The sequence below is a fragment of the Oncorhynchus clarkii genome, chromosome 17 (assembly GCF_045791955.1).
Source record: "Oncorhynchus clarkii lewisi isolate Uvic-CL-2024 chromosome 17, UVic_Ocla_1.0, whole genome shotgun sequence".
NCBI lineage: Eukaryota > Metazoa > Chordata > Actinopteri > Salmoniformes > Salmonidae > Oncorhynchus > Oncorhynchus clarkii.
In genome coordinates this window covers 34,748,190-34,774,964 of record NC_092163.1, presented here as the reverse complement: position 1 = coordinate 34,774,964, position 26,775 = coordinate 34,748,190, and the positions used below count along the sequence as shown (strand labels likewise).

General features: G+C 42.8%; 1 protein-coding gene and 1 non-coding gene across 2 annotated transcripts in view; both read right to left on the bottom strand.

The window, feature by feature from the left end:
- LOC139370743 (copine-9-like) overlaps positions 1-26,775 on the bottom strand; it is a 193,592-nt gene that overhangs the window by 80,349 nt on the left and 86,468 nt on the right. The window lies entirely within an intron of this gene.
- trnaa-ugc (transfer RNA alanine (anticodon UGC)) lies at positions 10,637-10,712 on the bottom strand. The gene has a single exon. It is a non-coding gene; the product is annotated as a tRNA-Ala (tRNA).

The window sequence follows — 26,775 nt, the reverse complement described above, 5'->3', positions numbered from 1 at the left end:
CAATGCCACTGATGTCTCAAGTTTTGAGGGAGCGTGCAATTGGCATGCTAACTCCAGAGCTGTTACCAGAGAATCGAATGTTCATTTCTCTACCATAAACCGCCTCCAATGTTGTTTTAGAGAATTTGGTAGTACGTCCAACCGGCCTCACAACCGCAGATGTGTATGGTGTCGTGTAGGCGAGCGGTTTGTTGAACAGAGTGCCCATGGTGGTGGGATTATGGTATGGGCAGGCATCAGCTATGAAAAATAGCATTTTACCGATGGTAATTTGAATGCCCAGAGATACCGTGACAAGATCCTGAGGCCCATTGTTGAGCTATTCATCCGCCGCCATCACCTAGTAATGTTTCAGCATGGCCCCATGTCGCAAGGATCTTTACACAATTCCTGGAAGCTGAAAATGTCCCAGTTCTTCCATGGCCTGCAAACTCACCTGACATGTCCTCAATTGAGCATGTTTGGGATGTTCTGGATTGACGTGTATGACAGCTTGTTACAGTTCACGCCAATATCCAGCAACTTCGCACAGCCGTTGAAGAGGAGTGGGACAACATTCCACAATCAACAGCCTGATCAACCTTATGCAAAGGAGATGTGTCACGCTGCATGAGGCAATTGGTGGCCACACCAGATACTGACTGCCCATCGGGAGTTTTCCATAGCGCTGACGTCATCCACTTATTCCTATCTATTGCTCTTAATGTTGATGGACTGGACAGGCGCGTTCGTTTTCCGCTGATCATACTTTATTAACTCAACTGCCAAAAGTTCAGCATGGCAAATTGTAGTGGTGTTTTGTACACATAATCGTCAACAAATTAATTTGTTGTCACTAGTGTCTCTGTCACAGAATGCTTACTTATGACAGCATGTGATAATATAGATTTGTTTTTTAATCCATCACTTGCATCTGCCTAGCCCTAGATCCATAGGCTACATTATTCACCTTGTTTGGTCATTGGCAATTTAACACTAGGTTCATTAGGCTGTAACAACGAAAAGGCAGCATTAAGCAGGAATTACTTGTCTCACTGTACTATATACATTATTTTGCCCAAAAGATTGTGAACCCAAATGTGTAACTGTGAGTAACCTATTTAGTCTTTCACAAAAGCTGATGTAATTCATTAGAACAATTCCCAATGGCCTAAAAATATAGACTAATTAGTGTGGTTATCTCAGCAAGAACATTCCTGTTATTCCCCATACTTTCATTATTTTACTTCTTACCAATGTTGCTGGTGTAATTAGCCCATTTGAAATATGATATGCCAAATACATTTTTTTTAAAGTATGTTTAAGTTCAATGGGCCTCTTGAGAGGCGCAGTGGTCGAAGGCACTGCATCACAGTGCTAGAGGCATCACTACAGACTTAGGTTCGATCCCCGGCTGTGTCACAGCCAGTCGTGACCGGGAGACCCATGAGGTAGCGCACAATTGTTACAATGTCTTCTGAGTTAGGGGAGGGTTTGGCTGGACGGGATGTCCTTGTCCCATCGCGCTCTAGCGACTCCACGTGGCAGGTGTGACTTGGCAGGGTTGACGCATGGCTCTCGACCTTCACCTCTCCCGAGTCCGTACGGGAGTTGCAGTGATGGGACAAGACTGTAACTACCAGTTCGGGAGAAAAAAGGGTTAAAGAAAAATCATAATAAACAACATTTTAAATCATTTTTATGAGAGCTATGCATTTATGGACAGTGTTGAATATAGGGTAAGCCATGAGAATAGGCTATATTGAAATACCCCTTGCCTCAAATATCCTGTTTTGTCATTTTAGGATTGTGCACAGCTGCTAGGCAGAAACAGTAGGCATAAATGCAAATGATCTTGCCCTTGCAGAGTAATATGATGGCTAGGTTTTTGAAAATCAGCCTCAACCACCCGAAGATTGATATTCATTAGATTATTCTTGAATGTGGGGTAATTTGTAGAAATCAAATGTCACATGAACATATTCAAACCCTCAGTATTTGGGAAACATTGATCAGGGGTGGCGTGCAACCATTTTGGAGAGCTTCCTCTAGGCAGGATTTTCTATGGTCCTAATTAAAAGGGATGGTGCACCCAAATTAATGTTGGTTTCTTATGGATAAGGAGATGCTGCAATCCATCCTCAAGTTAGCCACAGCCACCAACCGTTAATATGAGCATTTTCTAACCAAAAAAAACAATGTAATTAAATTTCCCCCAGCTAGCATACTCTAAATGTCATGCCCAAATAATCTCAAAGTAGCTTCAAGCCAAGTCGACGAGTTTTGAGTGTATTCAATTTTAAAAGAATCCTGAATGTATCTGACCTGTGTTATTTAAAAAAATATATGTTTTGCCCTGGTCATGGGCCTTAGCCATGTGAAAATATACAGAAGGGCAGGAAATTAGCTTTAAAACTGCATTTTATTCCTGTGGAGGTACCCCCAGACCCCCAGCGGGAAGGTGTGGAGCCAATGACATTAACAATAGGAAATCTCACTCCAAGCTACAGTATCTTGGGAGTTTCGTCAGACAACTGACTTCCTAATATGGATGCCATAGCCAGAAGCTTTGTCAAAGTACTGTCCGGCACCATCTTTGTCAAACTGCCATGTAATGAATCAACAGTTACTGTACATACTTCTGCACTCTAACTTTCTGTCAGAGAAACTTCAGTACGTCGCCCATCGCACTGACTAAGAGAAGGTCAGCGATAGAAGCATTCATTTCTTTGATCTCGATAACTTCACAATACCTTCTGACACTACTTCCCCAATCATCTGACGTCTTAAAAAGGTCCCCAATCAAAGTAGTCCCAGAATGTTTTAAATCGAGTGAAATTCTTCGCAGGGGCATAGCTATACTACATGGGGAGAAGATCTGTGCAATTCTACCTGTGCCGTGGCTGCCTACACTCCACAGCTGAGAGATCTATCATGGGCATGATGAAAAGGGGAGGTGGGGTGGGAAGTGGAGGAATGGAAGGGACGGAGGGGGAGGGGTTACACTGGTCGTGTGACAAGCTCGGCAAGATTGAATTTAAACCCAAAGTACCACTTTTCCATTCATTCATTCATAGGTTAGAGTGAGGAGGATAGTGAACCCCGGGGGGCACCGTCTCATCTCCTTCTCTGTAATGTGAACACTGACTGCACACACATCTTGGAGAGCTTGGCAGAGGTGGGCTGCTCTTTACCTGATTGCTGTTGTGGGAGAGAAAGAGGGAGAGAGAAAGAAGGGGAGAGAAAGAGGGGGAGAGATGTTTCTGTCAGGTACAAGCCCTAATTGGAGTGAACTAAGGGACCAAACAGAACAGAAGAGGAACAGAGAATACTTTTTATTGAATCTCTTTTCTGGGTTGTTCTTGTCCTTTGTGTCTTCTTTATTTCTCTCTCTGTCTGTCGTCCCCTACCTGTCTCCCCCCACATCTCTGGCGAACATGACATGAATGCTTTTCGTCAGAGGGCCGGGTAATTGAATGAGCTTCTCCTGCTGTCACTCGCCCTGTCGCCCTGTCATCCCCATCAGCGTGTGACGAGCGGGCGAGGGACGGGGGTGGTGTGGTGAGGGGCTGGGGGGTGGAGCAGGGGCCGAGCTTGTCACACCACCAGCGTCCCACCCTCCTTGTAATCAAAATGAACACTCGCCTCCGTATGCAAGGGCCCCATGGGAGACCGCCTTTGTGGGATATCGCTCCCCCCTCCATCCTTTCCATTCCTCCACTTCCCTCCCTACCTCCCCTTTTCATCATGCCCATGATAGATCTTTCTGCTGTGGAGAGTAGGCAGCCACGGCACAGGTAAAATTGCAAAGAGCTTCTCTTCTGTGGTATAGCTATGGCCCTGCGAAGACCAAAATAATATTTTTTTCAAGAGTTTATTCTGGTTTCACTCGATTTTAAACATTCCGGGACTACTTTGAGTGGAGACCTTTTCAAGACAAGGTCAGAGGATTGGGGAAGTAGTGTCAGGTGTCCGAATGGGATAATTTTTTATCAGCATACAGTGCATTCGGGGGAACTTGGACACACCCGTGAGATGAGAGACAACCGAAAGACAATATAAGTGCAAGAGTGCCTTGCAAGATCATAGGCCAGAAATGGCAATGTAATTACCTTAAAGTATATTTCATGTAACAGTGGTATTGGAAGGTGACAAGATTGAGATTGTTCTTTGAATACATAATTCACCGCCACACCATGTCAAGCACATTTAATTCAGGGAGTAATGTACGAGGCGACACTGAAGGACACAGATTTTTGGTGAGATTAGCGGAGGCTTAGGGAGGGATACGTTAGGATGTGAGATAAAGAAGTTCCCTTCTTCAGCAGGGTCTGCTGGGAGCATCTAATGAGAGATAAAAACATGTACGTAGGCCTTTTGGAGAAAAGGGGGGTGATTCATTATGCATGTTTGTTTGCTCGGGCCTCCTTTCCCCACATGTAAAACGTAATGAGAAATTTAACAGAGAGAATGAGAGTGGAAAAGGGCTTTTAATTGGGAAAGAGGGGATGTGGGTATAGGGCTCTTTTTGATTTTTATGTTTTGCAAGATTATGTTTTTTAAGATGAACAGAAATGAAGGACAAGAAGAAAGCACACTTTATTTTACCGTCCTGTTATGTGAAATGTATTCATTAACATTTGGGAAGAATCCATAATCATCCATTTTTAGAGATATTTTGAGTCTGGTAAGATGGATTGCTATATTTGACAGAATCCTTGCATAGTACACCAATGATGATTTATTAATCTACTGTATAGAATTGGATCCAAATTCAAGACGCATGTGGCCAATCTGCCACCATGTACATTTGAGTTTTAAATAAAATACACTGCTCAAAAAAATAAAGGGAACACTTAAACAACACAATGTAACTCCAAGTCAATCACACTTCTGTGAAATCAAACTGTCCACTTAGGAAGCAACACTGATTGACAATACATTTCACATGCTGTTGTGCAAATGGAATAGACAACAGGTGGAAATTGTAGGCAATTAGCAAGACACCCCTAATAAAGGAGTGGTTCTGCAGATGATAACCACAGACCACTTCTCAGTTCCTATGCTTCCTGGCTGATGTTTGGTCACTTTTGAATGCTGGCGGTGCTTTCACTATAGTGGTAGCATGAGACGGAGTCTACAACCCACACAAGTGGCTCAGGTAGTGCAGCTCATCCAGGATGTCACATCAATGCGAGCTGTGGCAAGAAGGTTTGCTGTGTCTGTCAGCGTAGTCTCCAGAGCATGGAGGCGCTACCAGGAGACAGGCCAGTACATCAGGAGACGTGGAGGAGGCCGTAGGAGAGCAACAACCCAGCAGCAGGACCGCTACCTCCGCCTTTGTGCAAGGAGGAGCAGGAGGAGCACTGCCAGAGCTCTGCAAAATGTCCTCCAGCAGGCCACAAATGTGCATGTGTCTGCTCAAACCGTCAGAAACAGACTCCATGAGGGTGGTATGAGGGCCCGACGTCCACATGTGGGCGTTGTGCTTAAAGCCCAACACCGTGCAGGACGTTTGACATTTGCCAGAGAACACCAAGATTGGCAAATTCGCCACTGGCGCCCTGTGCTCTTCACAGATGAAAGCAGGTTCACACTGAGCACATGTGACAGACGTGACATTCTGGAGACGCCGTGGAGAACGTTCTGCTGCCTGCAACATCCTCCAGCATGACCAGTTTGGAGGTTGGTCAGTCCTGGTGTGGGGTGGCATTTCTTTGGGGGGCCGCACAGCCCTCCATGTGCTCGCCAGAGGTAGCCTGACTGCCATTAGGTACTGAGATGAGATCCTCAGACCCCTTGTGAGACCATATGCTGGTGCAGTTGGCCCTGGGTTCCTCCTAATGCAAGACAATGCTAGACCTCATGAGGCTGGAGTGTGTCAGCAGTTCCTGCAAGAGGAAGGCATTGATGCTATGGACTGGCCCGTTCCCCAGACCTGAATCCAATTGAGCACATCTGGGACATCATGTCTCGCTCCATCCACCAACAGACTGCACCACAGACTGTCCAGGAGATGGCGGATGCTTTAGTCCAGATCTGGGAGGAGATCCCTCAGGAGACCATCCGCCACCTCATCAGGAGCATGCCCAGGCGTTGTAGGGAGGTCATACAGGTACGTGGAGGCCACACACACTACTGAGCCTCATTTTGACTTGTTTTAAGGACATTACATGAAAGTTAGATCAGCCTGTAGTGTGGTTTTCCACTTTAATTTTGAGTGTGACTCCAAATCCAGACCTCCATGGGTTGATACATTTGATTTCCATTGATCATTTTTGTGTGATTTTGTGGTCAGCACATTCAACTATGTAGAGAAAAAAGTATTTAATAAGAATATTTCATTCATTCAGATCTAGGATGTGTTATTTTAGTGTTCCCTTTATTTCTTTTGAGCAGTGTATGTATCACAACCTCTGCTATCTAAACTTCGGTAAGCAGAGGCTGAATATCAGTCAAGAAAAGGAGGTCATCAATTACTTTTCCCAAACACTTACCATCCCAGCCATGCTTATTACCATCATCACACACAGAAATATCTAAAGGCAACTCCCTAAAGTAAAGATGAACATCGAGTGGGGGGTATTTCGGCCGGGTAAAACGAGAGGGAAAGCCATACAGAAATGTATGTCATGAAGCTGGAAGATCGTTTACAATGAGAGCACACTTCAAGCTTCTCACTGGAGCACTCCCTTAGCAGTCGTATCACAAATTTTGAGAGCTTCACAGTAAATGGTTCTATCTGCATTTTTGTCAAAATTGAGTTATGGACACAGCCTTGTTTTGTTCAATGTTCTCTACCTTGTATAGTAGTCTAAATACCCCAATTCATGTTGTTTAGTTAAAAATGAGGTAAAAAATGACTGACACCATTCAAACCAATGAGGGTTCGGTACTTCAAAGCCAATTGTCTCAGAATCATCTTTTTGCAGCTATAACCTTATAGTCCCAAGCTCTCAATTTATCGACTACATTTGACCACTAAGTCAATTAAGAGTCAATCATTTATAATGTCTAGTACAAGGGTACAACCTTTGTCCCCTGACCTCCTTTCCCTAGTTCAAACAGACAGGGGGTTGAGTGTGTGTGTTGGGGTAGGGGACACCAAGATTGGTTGTCACAGTGCAAATTACTCCAAATCTAAATGGCGCTGTGTAATATTTTTAAGGTTAAAATGTGTGAATTCTTTGAACGAACTCATCCACCTGGTCAATTCATGTCAGCATGACAAAACATTGAGGTGAGGGGAATGTGTGTCTTTTATAGGTAAATTTTTTTATTGTGGAGTATCCATGAACAATTATGTTTGTTGAAAAGAGGAAAGGGAGAGCTGTATTTCAAACCTATTTCGCAGTTCCGGAAGTGGTAACGAGGCAACACTAAAAATGTCCTCCCCCACGAATGACGCACCCCCCCCCCCCCCTAAGGGCCAATTAGTGACAATTACTCAAATTTATGTTGCGTGGATTAATGAGAGAGAGAAAAAAAAGTATTTTTGCCCTCGCTGGAAATCACTGGTAGTTGCTCATAGTTCCTTATAGGAAACGTGTTGCTCTTGAGGGCCTGCAAATAATCAAATGATTTGTCACATGCGCCGAATAGAACAGGTGTAGAATTGATCACGAAATGCTTACTTACGAGCCCAACAATGCAGAGTTAAAAAGTAAGACAATTAGCAAATAAAATTAGTAACACAATAAATAACAAGACTATATACAAGGATTACCAGTACATTTGAGTCATTTAGCAGACGCTCTTATCAAGAGTGACATATAGGAGCAGTTAGGGTTAAGTGCCTTGCTCAAGGGCACATTGAGTTGGCTGTGAGATTCAAACCAGCAGCCTTTTGGTTACTGGCCCAATGCGGTTAACCGCTAGGCTATATGCAGGGGTACAATGTATTTGAGGCAATATACACATGTAGGTAGGGGTAAAAGTAGGCAATCAGGATAGATATTAAACAGAGTAGCAGAATTGTATGCAGAAAGTGTGTGTGTGTGTGTGTGTGTGTGTGTGTGTGTGTGTGTGTGTGTGTGTGTGTGTGTGTGTGTGTGTGTGTGTGTGTGTGTGTGTGTGTGTGTGGAGTGTGGGCAGTCCAGTGAGTGTGCATAGAGTCAGTGTAAGAGAGTCAGTGCATAACAAAGGGTCAGTGCAATAGTCTGAGTAGCCATTTGATTAGCTGCTCAGCAGTCTTATAGCTTGGGAGTAGAAGCTATTCAGGTACCTTTTGGTCCCAGACTTGGCGATCCGGTACTGCTTGCAGTGTGGTAGTAGAGTGAACCGTCTATGGCTTGGGTGGCTGGGTTTTTTGACACTTTTCCAGGTCTCCCTCTGACACTGCCTGAGGGATACCTCTTGTCTAGGTGGGAGAGAGCAGTGTGGAGTGCAACAGATATTGTGTCGTCTCTGGATCTGTTGTGGCGGTATGTGAATGGGTCCAGGATGCCTGGGATGATGGTGTTGATGTGTGCCATGATCAGCCTTTCAAAGCATTTCATGGTTACCGATGTGAGTGCTACGGAACGATAGTTGTTTTGCACGTTAAGTTTTGAGTTCTTAGGAACAAGAACAATGGTGCTGCTTGAAACATGTTGGGATTACAGACTGGGACAAGGAGATGTTGAAAATGTCCGTGAAGACACTTGCCAGCTGGTCTGCGCATGCTCAGAGAATGTACCCTGGTATTCCATCTGGCCCAGAATACTTGTGGGTGTTAACCTGTTTAAAAGTCTTACTCACATAAGCCACAGAGAGCGAGATCACACATCCATCCGGGACATCAGGGGCTATCATGCCTGGCTCAGTGTTTGCTTCAAAACTAGCACAAAAGGCATTCAGCTCGTCTGGGAAGTTTGCGTCACTGGGCGACTCATGGCTGGGTTTCTCTTAGTAATTCGTAATAGTCCTGCCACATCTACACAGTTTGTGGTGAGATGTAGAAAGCAGTGACGATTACAGATTTAAAATCTCTTGGTAGATAAAAAGGTCTGCTATTTACCATGAAGTATTCTAGGTGAGTAAAAGCTTATTAAGACTTTCTTTACATTTAAAGAAGTACACCAGTTGTTGTTTACAAAGAGGCACACCCCCCCTCCTTTGGTTTTGCCCAAGACCGCTGTCTGGTCACAACAAAGCATGAAGAAACCCTTGAGTTTTACGTTCATAACGCCCATCAGTCAGGTTTCTGAAAAGCATAGAATATTACAGCTTTTTCACTCTCGAAGGAAGCTCATCCATCTTGTTCTCAAGTCTCTGGACATTTGCCCCTAAAATGGAGGGGAGTGCCGGATGATTTTCTAACAAGGACTCCAGCCCTCCTCCCGCGTCTTTGCTTGTGGTGCTTGGGTAGCCGGATAATGGAGTAGGTTCCGGTGTAAACAGTCGGATTTGAAGTAGGAGCCGAAATTGACGTCAAAGTCGAGGGTTAGTAGCTGTCGATTCGTAGTTCAAAAGTACTTGGCGGTCATAAGTGATGATGGTATGAGCTTTCTGTACATAAAAGTACAGATAAACATGAAAAACGGGTCAGGAGATATGCTTGTTCAAAGTTTTCAGTTGATTACTATAATGCACCCCTTGGGCCAATCAGTGTAATTGTCTTAATGCCGAATCTCTGTGGCAAGACACATCATTCAGTCAAGTTTAGTCAAAATCGGGCCAGTGGTGTCTGAGATAGTCACACGCAATAACGTACACTACCATTCAAAGGTTTGGGGTCACTTAGAAATATCCTTGTTTTTGAAAGAAAATATACTTTTTTGTCCATTAAATAACATCAAATTGATCAGAAATACAGTGTAGACATTGTTAATGTTGTAAATGACTGTTTTATCTGTAAATGGCATATTTGTTTATGGAATATCTACATGGGCGTAGAGAGGCCCATTATCAGCAACCATCACTCCTGTGTTCCAATGGCACGTTGTGTTAGCTAATCCAAGTTTATCATTTTAAAAGGCTAATTGATCATTAGAAAACCCTTTTCCAATTATGTTAGCACAGCTGAAAACTGTTGTTCTGATTAAAGAAGCAATATAATTGGCCTTCTTTAGACTAGCTGAGTATCTGGAGCATCAACATTTGAGGGTTCGATTATAGGCTCAAAATGGCCAGAAACAAAGAACTTTCTTCTGAAACTCGTCAGTCTATTCTTGTTCATTCTTGAGAAATGGCTATTCCATGCAAGAAATTGCCAAGAAACTGAAGATCTCGTACAACGCTGTGCACTGCTCCCTTCAGAACAGCGCAAACTGGCCCTAACCAGAATAGAAAGAGGAGTGGGAGGCCCCTGTGCGCAACTGAGCAAGAGGACAAGTAAATTAGAGTGTCTAGTTTGAGAAACAGAAACACAGCCCCGCAAAACACCAGTCTCAACATCAACCGTGAAGAAGCGACTCCGGGATGCTAGCCTTCTAGGTAGAGTTCCTCTGTCTGTGTTCTTTTTCCCATCTTAATATTTTATTGGCAAGTCTGAGATATGGCTTTTTCTTTGCAACTCTGGTGGAAATGGAAGAAGATCCAAACTCTCCCAGCTCACAAGGTGGCAATTCACAGGGATCTTGCAGTCTGCTCCAACCAATGGTGTACATGCACAGCATCGCTCTTATCCAGAGTGACTTACAGTAGTGAGTGTATACATTTTCCTACTTTTCTGCACTGGTCCCCTGTGGGAATCTAACCCACAACCCTGGCATTGCAAGCACCATGCTCTACCAACTGAGCCACATGGGACCACACATCCATGGTACTGTCCTATAATTCAGTTTCTGGGCTTCATAAGAAACCAGAAAAAGAGCTGTCTGACTCCATTTCAGCACATTCCATTTCTGGGTCTTGAGCTAGACTCATTCGCGTATCACACCACGGAGGGTGTCCGGGGGATGATGGGATGATGGCCGGGGGATTGAGGGATGATGGCTTCTGTAATGAATGTCCCCGTGGGGCTATTGTTGATACTGTGCTGAGTACTAGCCACTCACCTGGCCACTCATCTGGACGTATCTCACAGCCTAAACCGGTTGCTTCGGGTTTCCATGTGGTGGGACCCTCTGCTTTTGTCGGGCCGTCTTGTGCTGGTCAGAACCGCCAATATGTCAGTGGTGGCGTACATCAACAGATGCAGAGAGTCTGTCTCTCTCCCCCCTAACCTTGACTCGCTTTCTATTGCTGGGGAGCAGTTTGCACATGTTTTCGCTTTTATTTTATCTAGGTGGTACCCTTTCTCTCGGGAGTGGAGGCTCTCCCAGATATGGGTCATTTTTGGCAGGGCCTATGTACTGTAGATCTTTACGCATTGCGAGAAAATCCGCAGTTTCTATTTTTCTTGATGATGGACCCTAGTGCCCCTTTGGGAACGGACACTCTGGTGTACCAGTGGCCACACACTCCTTTCCGAGTTTCCGCCAGTGGTTCTGATTCAGCCCCCATTGGAGTGGGTGCTCCGGGAGGGCTTACCATTGATTCTTGTGATTCCCCGTTGGCCCAGGAAGCCTTGGTTCATAGATATCATTCACCTTTTAGGAGAGGACTTGTGGAAACTTCTGTTGCCTGTTATACCAGGGGCATGGGAAGGTTTGGCAAGCGAAGCCAGAGATTTGTTTCCTGAGGGCCAATCGATGGCTAGAGGTTTAGCTTCAAATGTTATTGTTACCATTTAGTCTGCAAGGGTGCCCTCTGCAAGAGTGGCAAGCATTTGAGCTCTGGTGCCAAAATAAAGGACTTGTTCCTTTTCAGTGCTCTGTGAGGGACATCCTTATGTTCCTATAGGAGCTTTTCAAACATACCCCACTTTAAAAGTGTACATGGTTGCTGTCTCAGCATATCATGTGGGAATTGACAGAAACTCACAAGGGCTCTCCCCCTGGTGTTGTGGTTCCTGAAAGGTGTACATCATCTCGGACCAGTCTCTAAACCTATTGCACCCACATGGGACTTGCCACTGGTTTTGCAGCCCCCTTTGAGCCTCTGGAGTCAGTGGCACTGAAGATCCTCTCCAACAAAGCCTCCCTGCTCATGGCTTTAGCTAAACTTGTTGTGGACCTTCACGCGTTATCCGTACACTATTCCTGTAGTTCGCCCAGGGCGACTCTAAAGTGATGTTGCGTACAAATGCTGTCTTCGACCTGAAACTCATGGCTATATCCTCCTTAGCTTTTGAGCTATTTCCCTTTTCGCCTTCTCCTTTTGCTTCAAAAAAGCAACAGAGATTACATGCCCTGTGTCTGATGCGAGCTTTACGCATGCACATTGAATGGACCTGGGATATCTGGTTATGTGACCAACTTTTTGTCTGTTTTGCTAATCCAGGTCGCGGCAGAATGCTCTCTAAGTAGGGTCTCTCCCACTAGATTGTGGAGGCTATCTTCATGGCATATAGCAGCGAGGTTCCAGGGTTACCTGGAGGTGTAGGCGCCCACTCCACTAGGGGTCTGGCAGCGTCTTGGGCGTTGTCTAAAGGGTTGACTATATGAGACATGTGGTGCAGCGAGTTGGGCATCACCACACACTTCTGTGAGGATTTATCGCTTTGATGTTACTGCTCCCAGTATAGCACACAGTGTGCTTACGGTTGAGATAGGGGAAACTCAGTAGGCAGTGCGCCGTATGCGCCATACCCAGACTTCTGCATCTGGTGGAGTTAGGTCTGGGTGGTCTGCCATGAGCCATTTCATTTAGTATCCGTTGGGGTTGGCTTGTGGCGTGATTATATTTCCCCATAGTATGTTGTCCCAACGTTTACTAACTGAAAGGGAACGTGACGTTATGACTATAACTACTGTTCCCTGAAGGAGGGAAACAAGGTGCAACACCTGTTCCTGGGCTCGGTGAAGAGTGGTATTAAATTGAAGGAATAAATCTGAGCCTCAGCTCATCACCTGTGCAAATTTCATTGGCTTTTGTCAGGCGTGATTGTAGATCTTTCAACCGAAGTCATGAGAGTGAGACTACCCATAGTACCGTAATTGCTGGACTATTAAGCGCACCTGAATATAAACCGCACCCACTGAATTATTAAAAAATATGTATTTTGTACATAAATAAGCCGCAGGTGCCTACCGGTACATTGAAACAAATGAACTTGGTCACTCACTATCTTCCTCCTCCTGTGCACTGAAACCACTGAAGTCATCTCCTTCGGTGTCGGAGTTGAATAGCCTCAGAATTGCTTCATCCGATGTTGGATCGTTTTCATTGTCGCTCTCGTCACTTTCATCCGGAGGCAAATACCCCGCTGAGCTCATGCTGCCCCTTCAACACGCAGCAGTCCAGCCTTTCAAACCCGTTGATGATAGTGGATTTTTTGACAATGCTCCACGCTGTCAGGACCCACTGGCAGACTTGACCATAAGTTGCTCTTCGCATGCGGCCCGTTTTAGTGAAAGATTTCTCCCCACTTGTCATCCAAGCCTCCCACTGAACAAGGAGCGCCACCTTAAATGCACGATTTGCACTGATGTCGAGTGGCTGCAAATACTTTGGGCCATCTGCTTTTCTTCCCTCTGAAAGCTTTTGTTGTCTTTTTGCACTGAGTCAGTTCCTCACGCTGCTGTTTCCAACGTCTTATCATCGACTCATTAAGGCCAAGCTCCCGTGCAGCAGCTCTATTTCCTTTTCCAACAGCCAGATCGATCGCCTTCAACTTGAAAGCTGCATCATATGCATTTCTCCGTGTCTTTGCCATGATGAGGGTGACAAAATTACTACCGTAATCAGAATGGGAAGTTTGAGCGCGCTCGATTTACGTCACATTATGTGACGGTGCTCAGTGTTTTGGCGGCATGAATCTTGTGAAAGCAGGAAAAATCCATAAATTAGCCGCGTCATTGTATAAACCGCGAGGTTCAAAGCGTGGGAGTAAAGTAGCGGTTTATAGTCCGGAAATTACGGTATGTTGTATCTTGTTTCCCTCCTTCAGGGAACAGTATCTATAGTCATAACGTTACATTATCTTTACAGAGACAGAAGTCAGCTCGAGCGGGGGAAGTGTTAGACTGTAACTCACTTGTGAGTTGTGATCAATTCTCTTCCTCAGACAAAGATGTTGTGTGGTCAAACTCCTTCAGAGAAATGTGGAAATAACAGTATGTTGGATATTTGTCACAAATGAGATTGCCAGATAAACTGTTATTATCAACAACATGCTGTCTTAGTCATGGTGAGCAAGCATGACTCACTTACATGTTTTGACTACTTTTCACGAAGAGCAACCTCCTGCCAAAATATAAAGCAACGGTAAAAAAAACAGCAGCATATGTCTGTGCTATCTGTGGACTGCCGCACACTGTAATCAAGAGCTTTAAACTTGGCACAACATGTCTACTTTGTCTTGCGGTGGGTGAGAATGAGAGCCCCAGGGTACGAGAAGGAGAAACGCGGTAACAAGGCAAGTCAATTAGCATAGAAGGCACTCAAAACCCCAACAGCGTTTTCTTTATTTAGTTCAGTCTTTTGTGTCTCTCCTTCTTTCTCTATACTCCACCTACACCATTTTCTTACCTCTCTTTCTCTGATGATCCAACACTCACCTTTCTTTGAGCTAGTCGGCCCTAGGGTTGCAAGTTACCAGGATATTCAGTAATTTTGGTAATTAACAGGAAATCTATGGTAACTTTGGTAATTTATGCTTCAATAACTTTGAAAAAATATATGAATATATATATATATATATATATATGTCCATATTGTCCATGAGTTTATATTAAATAGACTATATGGTTCAAGCCTAATTAATGACAACGATTCTAATCATTAATGACATTATTCTCAGTTAGCTCTGCCACTGTCATGAGTTTAGCGACAAAACATTTACAACATTTACAAAACGTAGTAAGTAAAATAAATGAAGTGTGTCATTTTTTCAAATATATTTCATGCTGAAACCCTTATATTAAACACCAGTGCTATTCACTAACTTGATAGTTTATATTTAGGATCTTATTTTACAACTTTGTCATTCTATTTTTATTCTAAAATCATCTTATTTTATTATATATATATTTTAGATGTGATAAGGCAACACAGAAGGCCAGAGATAAATACAGACGCCGGTGGTAATCTCAAGTACCCCAAATAGGCCACTAAAACATTTGAAATTACAAAAATTATTGTAGTTTACTGGTAAACATCGAAAGTTTCCAGTAATATACCCTCCCTTTGCAACCCTAGACAGCCCCAAACTGGGATGTGCTTTTATCAGAAAACATATGCAGAGCCTCCCTTGTTCCACCAGAATAATTGAAATAGCTCTTAGCAAAGTCCCCACTTCCCCCCGAGCACTCTGAATCGACTGGCCACATTTGCATGCTAAGCCACTTGTAGATGCAGTATTTAGAGCTGTAACCTACATCTCCTACATCAGGTGCATTATCCACCTTATAGACATTATCGTGTCATTATCATATCTAAAAAGCCACAGTGAATCTTTGGGTCAAGGGAAGACAAGCAACATACATTATCTGTTTGGGAAAGACAACACCAAAAAGTGTAGAAAAAGTATATTCATCCTGCCTTAGTCCTAGACAGTAAATAAATGATGCTTATATCCAGGATGGATATGAGGCTATAAATATATTTCAGCCAATAAAAAACACTAACCCCAGGACCTCTCGTCACCAATGCCAGTACACAGGGAGCATGCCTGGCTGAATTTGATAAGCTTCCACGTTTTCCAACATCCTATTGGCATGAGGGCAACAGGGAGACTGTGGGTGGCACACTAAAGGCATTTCAAGCTAATTATCTATTTGGACAAAGATCAAACACCCCACAGTGGAAATTACATTTAATGTTTATGCAGAGCTGGCCCTCAAATGCCAAGAATCTCCTTGCAGGTGGTACGGGAGGGGGGAAAAGAAGGACAATATCTAATTGAAAAGATATAAAAGGTGCTTTAAGGGTTTAGAAAGTGACCTACGATGTGCCATTTCATAAACTCAATAAATACATTTACCAGCGGGAAAAACAATGTTCATACAACGTCATTACAACCAGAAAGTGGTTGAAATGATGTCAGAATGTCATTTTGACGTTATTTAAACTATTTTCTGCTCCCTGGGTTAAATATTCATTCCAAAAGGAGTGCCTTCCTTGGCTCATGCATGTTACTGAATTTTAAGAAACAAGTCTGTCTAAATTCAAGATATTCAGTCTGAATCCAATGGACATCCTCTCAGCTGCATAATTTTAACATATGTATTCTAGAACACTGCCTAGAACACATTTCTTCTTCTGATAGAGAAAACAACAAATAGAGACTGAAGAACAGAGAGAAAAGAAAACAATGGGCTGGACATGCTGAGAGATGAGTTTTGATTGGTCTGCCATGTAGCAGGCTTCTGTCTGTAACGTGAGCTGTTCAGTATGTGTTGATAGTCCTTTCCTGCAGTTTTTGAAAGATATAACGTTAGCCATCGAGAACTAACAAAGTTTTGCTACTTTTCTCAACAACATTGACGCCCTGAATTTAGCAGGTGCTATCAACATATCAGGTGGAGAAAGTGCTAGGCTACTTTCTGCACACGCCACGGTAAGTGTGTGAGCCGGAGTTGCTTGACACAACGCAGACCAAACAAGATGTAGCTACAAACAAAACAGAGTTACATGGTTCCAGTCTGCCGTTCATCCATGTATACCGGTAAGAATCTAGCTACAATTTCAAATATACGTTTCTAATTTTGTCAGAAAGTCGTTTTTATTGCAATTTAAAGCATACTGTTAGTTAGCTAGTGAACGTTAGCCTGCTGGCTCGCTAGTTAATGTTACGTGTATGATATATGGAGTAATATTACTTGAATCAGAAATCCATTTGCATTGCTAGTTATAGCCTAATGTTAGCTAGCAAACATTGAACCTATAGCACTCCCTCTTCAAATTAGGGCTAATTGGAAAAGCTGTTCAAAAGAGGACATTTTAATATTTCTTTGTAGTCCCTGACGAAGGTCATGCAGCCGAAACGTGTTGTATTTTTAAAACTTTGTTTCTATTGAACATGCCATACAAATAAAGGCATTTTAATTAATTATAGGAAGAGTGCCTTAGTCCTCCTTTCTTTTTGATGACCAATTCACCCCTTTTACCAAAGCGCACCTTCTGTCTACCAAAATGTACTATTGTGTACCTTTAGTAGCGCTTCCCTTCCTCCCCTTTCTACTAATTGAACCTAGTTTGTTGGCTACCTAGCTACCTGCAGATTCACACTACAGCTATGACAATGTTTGTATTGGTAGTAGTATGAGTTGGGATTATGCATGTCTAAACAAAGACTCCACTTTGGCCGGAATATTACATGACCATCAAATTAGCCAGGTGTGTCTGGGGGTGATTACGGCCATCTATTGTATTTCATGAACATGTGTACATGTTTAGACAAATAGTGACCCATCCACTTAGCTAGAAGTGGCTGGGGGGGGAATTTCTATTACATGACCCATCAATTTAGACAAGTGTGTCAGGTAAGCGTCATCTAATAATTATGAAATATTTTTATCTGGACATTTTCTGTTTTTGATATTGCTACTATGCAAGTAACCATTTCAGTGTACCTTTTACACGTTCTGTATCCTGTGCATGTGACAACTTTGATTTTATTTGATAAAGCGTGTGTTTTTACTACATGGCCTCACATGTGAATCCTTAAAGAGATGGGTGAGGCTAAGGCATAAGAAGGTTGAACAATGCTGAATGGGTAATCAACTTTCAAAGCAGAATTACTTTCCCATTCTTCTTCAACTGCAGTATATGATATGCCATTTCCTAGCTCTGAGTCTCTACTTTTATCCAATGTAAAAAACACTTTTTCAAATTTTGCTACATAAAACCTGAATCGAGGCTTAGTGAATGGCCTCATGGGACACATGTTGCTTATGAGGACATGCATATATTGTATGTTCAAAATGTCATGACTGTAGCGCAAACAGGACAGAAGTTGGGAATTTCAGTTGATCACTTTAGCGCCCCCCTTGGGCCACTCAGAGTATTGAAAATGCTGGATCTCTATGGCAAGACGCATCATTCGCTCAAGTTTCATCAGAATCGGGCGAGTGGTGTCTGAGATATCGCGTGTGACTAAGGACAGAGACAGATCCATAGTCTCCCCCCTTGATATCATCATGGGGGACAATTACGGGTTCATCACTGCACAGTACAGTGGTCCGTCTGTCTGTTGTGGCCTGGTATGAGTGGCAGCCTTAAGAATTGGATTGAAATAAGTAATATTAAACCAGTGAAGAAATATTTTTAGACATGGAGATACGCCAGAGAAGGATCGAGAATGGGAAGTGGGAGGACATACAAGCAGCGCAAGGGTTTTAATCTGAATCTTATCAGGGCAAGAGGTGCTGGAGATGTGGAGTGGAACATAATTACAGTGGAATTTAAGAGCTCTGTGTGCGCGCGCTTGCGCAGTAACTTTTGTGAAGAAATGCTTTGGGGGGACAAGGACAGAGCAACGTCGATCAAGTGTACCTGACAAAAGAGAAATATGGCATTTTATTTTAATATTCAATCTTTGAGATCTTTTATACCAAGTGCTTATAAGCAATGTTAACTTCACCTGTGTTTTTGTTTAGGGGAAGGGAGAAACTTGAGAGACACTGTGTTTAATATTCAATCTGGAAATATGTATGCCAAGTGCTGTTAACTTTACTTGTGTTTTCATCTAGGGGAGCTGGAGAGGGGAGACACTTGGGAAGCGATGGACTGTGTGGAAGGAATGAATATGGTTGGCAAATGAATCGCGGTCACCTTCCTCAGCAGCTAGTTTAACTGGCTGCTAGCAGCTCATACATCTCAATAAACAATGTTGGCAGGTTGTTCCTCCTTTTAAATTGGTATTTGCTCTGATTTAATTCATTTGGGGAACGTGAGACAATCCTCTTGGCCATGGGATATTTAATCATATAGAGGATAATAAATAATGTGTAGGGATGCACGGCACCATACTGACCTGTGCAAAGACTCCCAGTTATTAAAATGAATGGGCAAATAAGTGTGTGTGTGTAAGTGAGACAACGAGAGAGAGATAGAGACAGACAATAGGAGAAAGGGTTTTGTCATTTATTTGGCCATTCTAAAATGTCAGTAAGTACGTTAAGGTATATGTATCTAATTATTGCCAATAATCCATTGTGGCAAACAATACCTCTTACCTCCCATATCTCTATACTGCTGCCAATGAACAGAATAGTAGCACAGTTCCCCTGCTGTTTTAATGGTTGTATAGAAGGATTGACTTTCGAGCTTTAAATAGACAGTTCATCCTCCTACTAAAAGCATATTTACTAAATGGAGGAAGACATGAGGGAAAAAGAGCTTTCATGATTGCATTTAACAAGGGAGAGAAGGGCAGTGAACAGGTGAAGAGGTGGACCTCTACATAAATGGTCTCTAATGAGGTTCAAGTGTCAGGTCAACACAGAAACAGTTCCCCCACACTCAAGGAGTTTACCATGGACCAATTAAATCAAACTTGACTTGAGTTGCCCAATGACGTTGGTGTGTCACCTGCCACCATGCAGTCCTAGGGTCACAACAGTATTTGAGATCTTTCAAAAATACTATGCGGTTCTCGATTGAATTTGCCTAATGCAAGAGAAAGTTTGAAATAGTCAGAAAACATGTTAACCATGCCTATCTGGCACTATGAGCAGACCCGAGCTGATGCTCAAAGCTTCAGATCCTGTTTAAAACCAGATCTGACCGCCACACACAGCAAACAGCCCACGGATTGTTAAAGCAGAACCATCTCCAACTAATGTGCTTCACCACCCAAAGTCACCCACACAGGAACAAAAGTCTCATCTCCATAGCAACCCAGCCAGCGCAATGCATGCAGTTCCGCCAGAACTACACTGAAAATAAACAGACCTGGGTTCAAATACTATTTTAAATAATTTAAAATACTTTAGCTGGGCTTGATTGAGCTTGTCTGTTGCAAAAGAGCCAATAGAAAAATCCCAAAAGCGTGAGCCCCACCCACCTGGCACTCTAGGCAGGCTAAAGCGAGCGCTCAAAGTATTTGGGAGATTTCGAATAGTATTTGAACCCAGGACTGAAAATAAATACAAACCCAGAGTAGCAGCATATAGCCTACACACACACATTGCAGAGACGCTGCCTGTCAGATCAAAACCCACCAACCTGCCACAATGCCAAAAACTCACCGGTACTTCAAAGACTCACATTTCACACTTTGAGATTAAGATTTTGATTGAATTTTTTTCAGAATCAAAACCACACAAACTCAAATTTGTTAATCAGAAACCCATTGAAACAAAGAGCGCAGGGAGGGCCACTATAGTTCATAGGCTTTATAATGAGGGAGAGAGAGAGAGAGAGCCAAACTCAGGTCTGTTAACTTGTGGGTTGGTGAGTGTTGGATTGATCAAAGCTCTGAGGCCATGCCAGTTTGCTGTACTGTACTGAGTGGAACGAAAGGAACAACAGAGGAACATCAAGAGTCGCTCTACATTTGGCCTTTAAATATTTCATCAGATAGACTGTGTGCGTGTGAATGGGTGTTGATTTCCTTCAAATTAACTTAAAATTAATTTGTGAAGGTTTTGATATTGAACTTTGGTGCTGTTGTGCAGCTTGCATGGCACTGGCATAAGCTTGTCTTTGATGGCTGTGGTTTATGGAGCTTTGCAGCCTTGCTTTGTGTTGTCAGCTATTACGTTTCCCCAGAGTCTCTGTTTTATCCAAAGCTTGGAAGATGGGAAGTTAATTACTGTAAAGCTGTGGGGCTTGAAGATTCTTCCCCAAGTCTTTCCATCATATCTGGTGTTGTAGTGTTGACTATCTTTAAATGTGAAGACTGTTTGTTATCAAATAATTTCTCTATGTGTAATTATTCCGTAATTCAACGAATCACGGAATAGTAATTAACTAGGAAGTCGGGGCACCACGGAAAAATGTTTGTACAGTTTCAATTTCCAGAATGTAACTCTTCAGATATTTTATTATTTTCACAGATCACAATCTTCTATTAATGTACTATTACCTCAACGTCTGCACAAACCCTGTCATAAATCATGAATCAGCAATATACAAATTGTCTTAATTGTTTATTTAATAACTAAATAATCACACAGAATTACATAAAAACACACCCAATTAGGTCATACATTGGTTACTGACATGATACACTGAAAAGTCCCTAGTGGGCTAAGCCGATATGACGGCTTGGTAGACAAAGGAACGGGGTGGGGACCGTTCAAGAGCGGGAAACTCAGAGGATTCACTGTAATACAGTCGATAACTACACATGAAATGCTAATATTTTCAACATGAACAGCCGTGTATTTCAAAATCAATTGCAATTTACATATTTACGAGAGTACGCCTTTGTTGTCCCTCTCTGCGATCACCGGTCTGTCTGCTGGATAGTCAGTCAACCAAAAGCCTCTGGTTTGTCCACCAGAGGTCAAAGTCTGTTGGAGTTGTAGGTTGTTATAATTAATATTTCAGAGTACCATTCAGAAATATTCTTAGATCGGATGCGTTTACCAGACTAAAGTATTTAAACAGCTGCAACCTGAATAATTGTTCTTTAGTTTGTAGATTTCTTAGCCATTTCAATGTGGGAATGATCTCCACGTTCTCTGGTCTTGTCCTTGGGTAGAGTTGCCAACCATTTCAACATGTAGCGACAGCTTCCATGTTTTCTGGTCCCTAGAGTAGTTTGAACCATGTTTTTGTCTAGAGGAGTAGCCATTTCAATGTGGGGACCCTGTCCCAGCAGTATCTTGACTCTGGTTTAAATTACCTACCATTTCAACATGTAGCGACAGCTCCATATTTTCTGGTCTAATGTAAATTTTGTCACGAGTGGTTTTATACTCTGTGGAAGAAGGGGTCGGTTCCATGATGCCTGATGTAATGTCTGGGCTCACGGGGGAGTGGCCACTGACTAGTTAAAACCTTATTTCTAAACAAGTATCTTGTTTAGAAGGCCAACATCACATTACATCTTCTCACAAATAGTTTCATATTCAACCATATATTTTATACAACCATCAGATGCAAACCCTATAATTGAGAAGTGTACACAACCAAAGACAGTAATGTGTGTATCCGGTCCTTCATAAGATCACCAAATGAAACAACCTCGACATGACTGTCCCTTATGTGTCCACAAACCACTCCAACATTCTCAAAAATAGAAATACTGTTTAATTCTCAAATTTTGGAGGATTATGAGTTTTGGCCTTTTGTTCTCCATATGCTCTCTCACTCAATTCTCCATGGCAGTGAAAAGAGTTTCTACTAGGAATTTATGACCGTTGTAAGAGAGAGAGAATGAGAGAGGGAGGAGCCACCATATACACCCAAAAGGGCCACGTCGTGACACTGGGAAAGAAGGAGGAACTCCTGACTTACTCAAGTGTAAAGAGTAACTACAAATACGGCCTTGATACCATCTTAACATATTCAAACCTACTTGAATTTCTAATGGGGAAGGCAGAGGGAGACCTTTCTTTTTTCTATAGTGTGTATGTTAAACTTGAAGGGGTGGAGATAAATTAAGGATGAAACACGGTGTGGTCTGTGTGTGTGTGGCTTAAATCTCCCAGGTCCAACATAAATTACACTAATGACCACCTGGTACACTGAGTGGGCATGTTCCCGTCAATCCCCCCAAAGCTCGTGCTGTGACTGGTTACAAGAGACATAATATGCCCTATGGCTTTATCAACATCAAGCATACCTAAGACATGATTGCACTCACAGAGGCATTAATAACCATAACATATTCACGCAGGGGGAGTTGTTCTCTGAAGTCTAGTAACCAGGCACAAACCAGAAATCCTATATTGTGTTTGTGCGTGTGTGCAGAGATGATGATTCGATTTTTGGAGAGCAGCAAGCACTTCAGTCAAAGTCGGCAGGGGGTTGACAACACGCTACAGCTATGTACACATTTAATAGACATACTGTTGGTGGTCCTGTGGGTTGAAATGGCTGAATGTTTGCCCTGTTATTGTTAAGACGACCGCAGTAAGAACGACAATAGCCACAGAGAGGTTCATCTCTCAGTTCGTGAGCGTGTGGGAGAACTCTGCCGAGAACAAGGCACTGACAACTCCAGTGCTGGTTCTTCGTCTCGTTTACAGATACTACTGCTGAACATGCATTACCTAGACTAGAACCAATCAGAACATTTATTTCACTCTCACTCTGTATCCAGGAGGAAACATGTTTGGGAGGGTTTTTTGATAAACGCCGAAAAAATGGCGGACGGAAGACAGGGTGGTGCGGCAGGTGCCGCTTCTCATTCGAATGCTGTAATTTTATCTAAACCATCAGGTGTACGCCGATCCCAGCTAAGTAACTCATGCAAAGAGTTAAAGCGCAATTATGTGTTTTATCTCCAGTACTCTGCCATGATTGTCAGTTATGTAGCTGCTCTACTGATAATCTCAGTGCGTCCTTGCTGGGATGACACAATCAGTCTACTACCGGAGAATATCAACACCAAACACATTGGTTCACCGTTCCACGGGAGCGGACAGTACACAGCATACCATAATGTTCTGAATAATGGCCAAGTCTCTCGAGTCATCTGGGACCCACGAGCTAAGCCCAAGGGACTATTAGGGGGGCACTTGAACATTCGTAGTGTCATTCCAAAAAGTGATCAAATTCAACATCTACTCACAGACTCCAACCTTGACTTTCTCTGCCTCTCAGAGACATGGCTCCATAAACACTCTCCATATGCTGCTTTGATTGTGCCTGGCTACAATGTTTTCAGGAGAGACAGGATTGAAGGAAGAGGAGGGGGTGTGATGATTTACATTAAAGAACATATCCGATGTAAACAAATTGAGTGGTCATGTGATAATGAACTAGAATGTATCGGCCTGAACGTTACACTGTCTCCCCAAATGTCTTTTACCCTCATTGGAATGTATAGGCCACCTTCCACCAAAAGTGTGTTTTTTGATCAGTTTAATACCATGCTTAGGGAATGTAATTTTGGGAAAGAGGTCATCTTAATGGGAGATTTTAACATTAATTATGAAGACAAGTGTTGTAGGAAAACCCTCAAACAAATCACTAATACCTTTGACCTTACACAGCTAGTTAAAGGGCCAACCAGGGTGACTTGTTGCTCTAAAACACAGATTGATTTGGTGTTCAGTAATAAACCAGAGAGAGTGACTAAATCATTCAATATGGTTACTGGGCTATCTGATCATAATCTGACACTTATAGCCAGAAAGCTGTCTAAGAGCAGGTTTAACCTCTCTACTGTTAGAAAGCCGGATCAACCAAGAATACCTAAGAGTGAATTAAACTATTTTGAAAATGCAATTAAGGGAATAAACTGGAATGATCTCTTGTCCTATACAGACGTGGAAGCTGATAGTCAGGTTTTTCTATCCACAATCCAGACTACAATAAATGGTTTCCTAAAGAAAATCAAATCCAAACCTGGCCAAAAGAGCACTCTTCCTTGGCTAAATGGAGAAATCTGGAAATTGATGAAAGAACGAGATTATGCTCTAAAAATAGCCCTAAAATCTAAATTAGAGCATGACAGACGTAGGTTTACCATGTTGAGAAATAAGGTGATGAAAGAAATTAGACAGGCCAAGGCAAACTTCTTTATTAACATAATTGGTGAAGCAAAGGGAAATTCTAAATTGATATGGGAGAATCTAAAAAAGTTAACAGGGAAAGACCATAGTAACACTGCAAAAAGACTAGAAATCATGGTGAATAACAATCTAACACAGGATGCAGTCGAAATAGCAATAGCCTTCAATTCCTACTTTATTGACTCTGTCAGGGCACTGACACAGAACCCCTCCACTTGTTTCCTGGGCCCAGTGCTAGTGAATGACACTCAACCTGTCTTCATCATAAGGGAGGTTTCTGAGTCAAAGGTGAACAAGGTGATTAGCTCACTAAAGAACTCTAAAGCCAAAGATGTGTTTGGGATGGACTCTACCTTTCTTAAAAACTACAAAGAGTCACTCATTGGCCCCATTACTAAGGTCACCAACACATCTATTGGTCTCGGTGTGTTTCCAAGGGTATGGAAGTCGGCCATAATAACGGCCATCTTTAAATCAGGCGACCCTGCTGACGTGAGTAACTACAGGCCCATTAGTATACTACCTGTGGTGTCAAAGGTTGTTGAAAAGTGTGTAGCAGAACAACTGATTGCCCACCTCAACAACAGCCCCTTCACATTACACTCCATGCAGTTTGGCTTCAGAGCGAAACACTCCACAGAAACGGCCAACTGCTTTCTTCTGGAAAATGTGAAGTCCAAGATGGACAAAGGGGGTGTTGTGGGGGCTGTGTTTCTGGACCTAAGGAAGGCTTTTGATACTGTTAACCATGAGATTCTCATCACAAAATTGTCCAAGTTCAACTTTTCCCCTGATGCCTTGAGATGGTTGAAATCATACCTTGAAGGCAGAACTCAGTGTGTCAGAGTGAGCAATGAGCTGTCGCCCACTCGTAGCTATGATGTGGGCGTGCCCCAAGGGTCAATACTGGGGCCCCTCCTGTTCAGCCTGTACATTAATGATCTGCCTTCTGTCTGTACTGGGTCTGAAGTTCAAATGTATGCAGATGATACAGTGATATATGTGCATGCAAAGAGCAAACAACAAGCTGCACAAGAACTCACTACTGTAATGGTCCAGGTTACAAAGTGGCTCAGTGACTCGTGTTTGCATCTCAATGTGAAAAAAACTGTTTGCATGTTCTTCACAAAGAGGGCAACAGATGCTACTGAGCCAGATGTCTATGTGTCAGGGGAGAAGCTCCAGGTGGTATCCGATTATAAGTACCTTGGCATCATACTTGATTCCAACCTCTCTTTTAAAAAGCATGTGAAAAAAGTAATTCAAATAACCAAATTCAACCTAGCTAATTTCCGATTTATACGAAATTGTTTGACTACAGAGGTAGCAAAACTGTACTTCGAAACTATGATACTCCCTCACTTAACATACTGCTTGACTAGTTGGGCCCAAGCTTGCTGTACAACATTAAAACCTATTCAGTCTGTCTACAAACAGGCTCTCAAAGTGCTTGATAGGAAGCCCAATAGCCATCATCATTGTCACATTCTTAGAAAGCATGAGCTCTTGAGTTGGGAAAATCTTGTGCAATACACCGACGCATGTCTTGTATTCAAGATCCTTAATGGCCTGGCTCCCCCTCCACTCAATATTTTTGTTAAACAGAAAACCCAGACATATGGCAGCAGATCCACAAGGTCTGCCATGAGAGGTGACTGTATAGTTCCCCTAAGGAAAAGCACCTTTAGTAAATCTGCATTCTCTGTGAGAGCTTCCCATGTCTGGAATACACTGCCATCAGACACACATAACTGCACCACATATCACACTTTCACAAAATGCTTGAAGACATGGCTAAAGGTCAATCAGATTTGTGAACATGGTCCCTAGCTGTGTGTTGCCGCTTTCCATGTTGTCTGTTGTCTGTAGCTTGTGAGGTGTGGAAACACTTTGTTGCTTTTATGAATTTTGTCTTGCTGCTTTTTGTTTTATGTTGCTCTGTCTGTATGCTACGTCTTGCTTGTCCTATGTTGCTCTGTATGCTATGTCTTGCTTGTCCTATGTTGCTATGTCTTGCTTGTTCTATGCTGCTATTGTCTATATTGTAATTGTTTTTAATAACCTGCCCAGGGACTGCGGTTGAAAATTAGCCGGCTGGCTAAAACCGGCACTTTTACTGAAACGTTGATTAATGTGCACTGTCCCTGTAAAAATAAAAATAAACTCAAACTCAACTCAAGAGTTATGCTGGCGT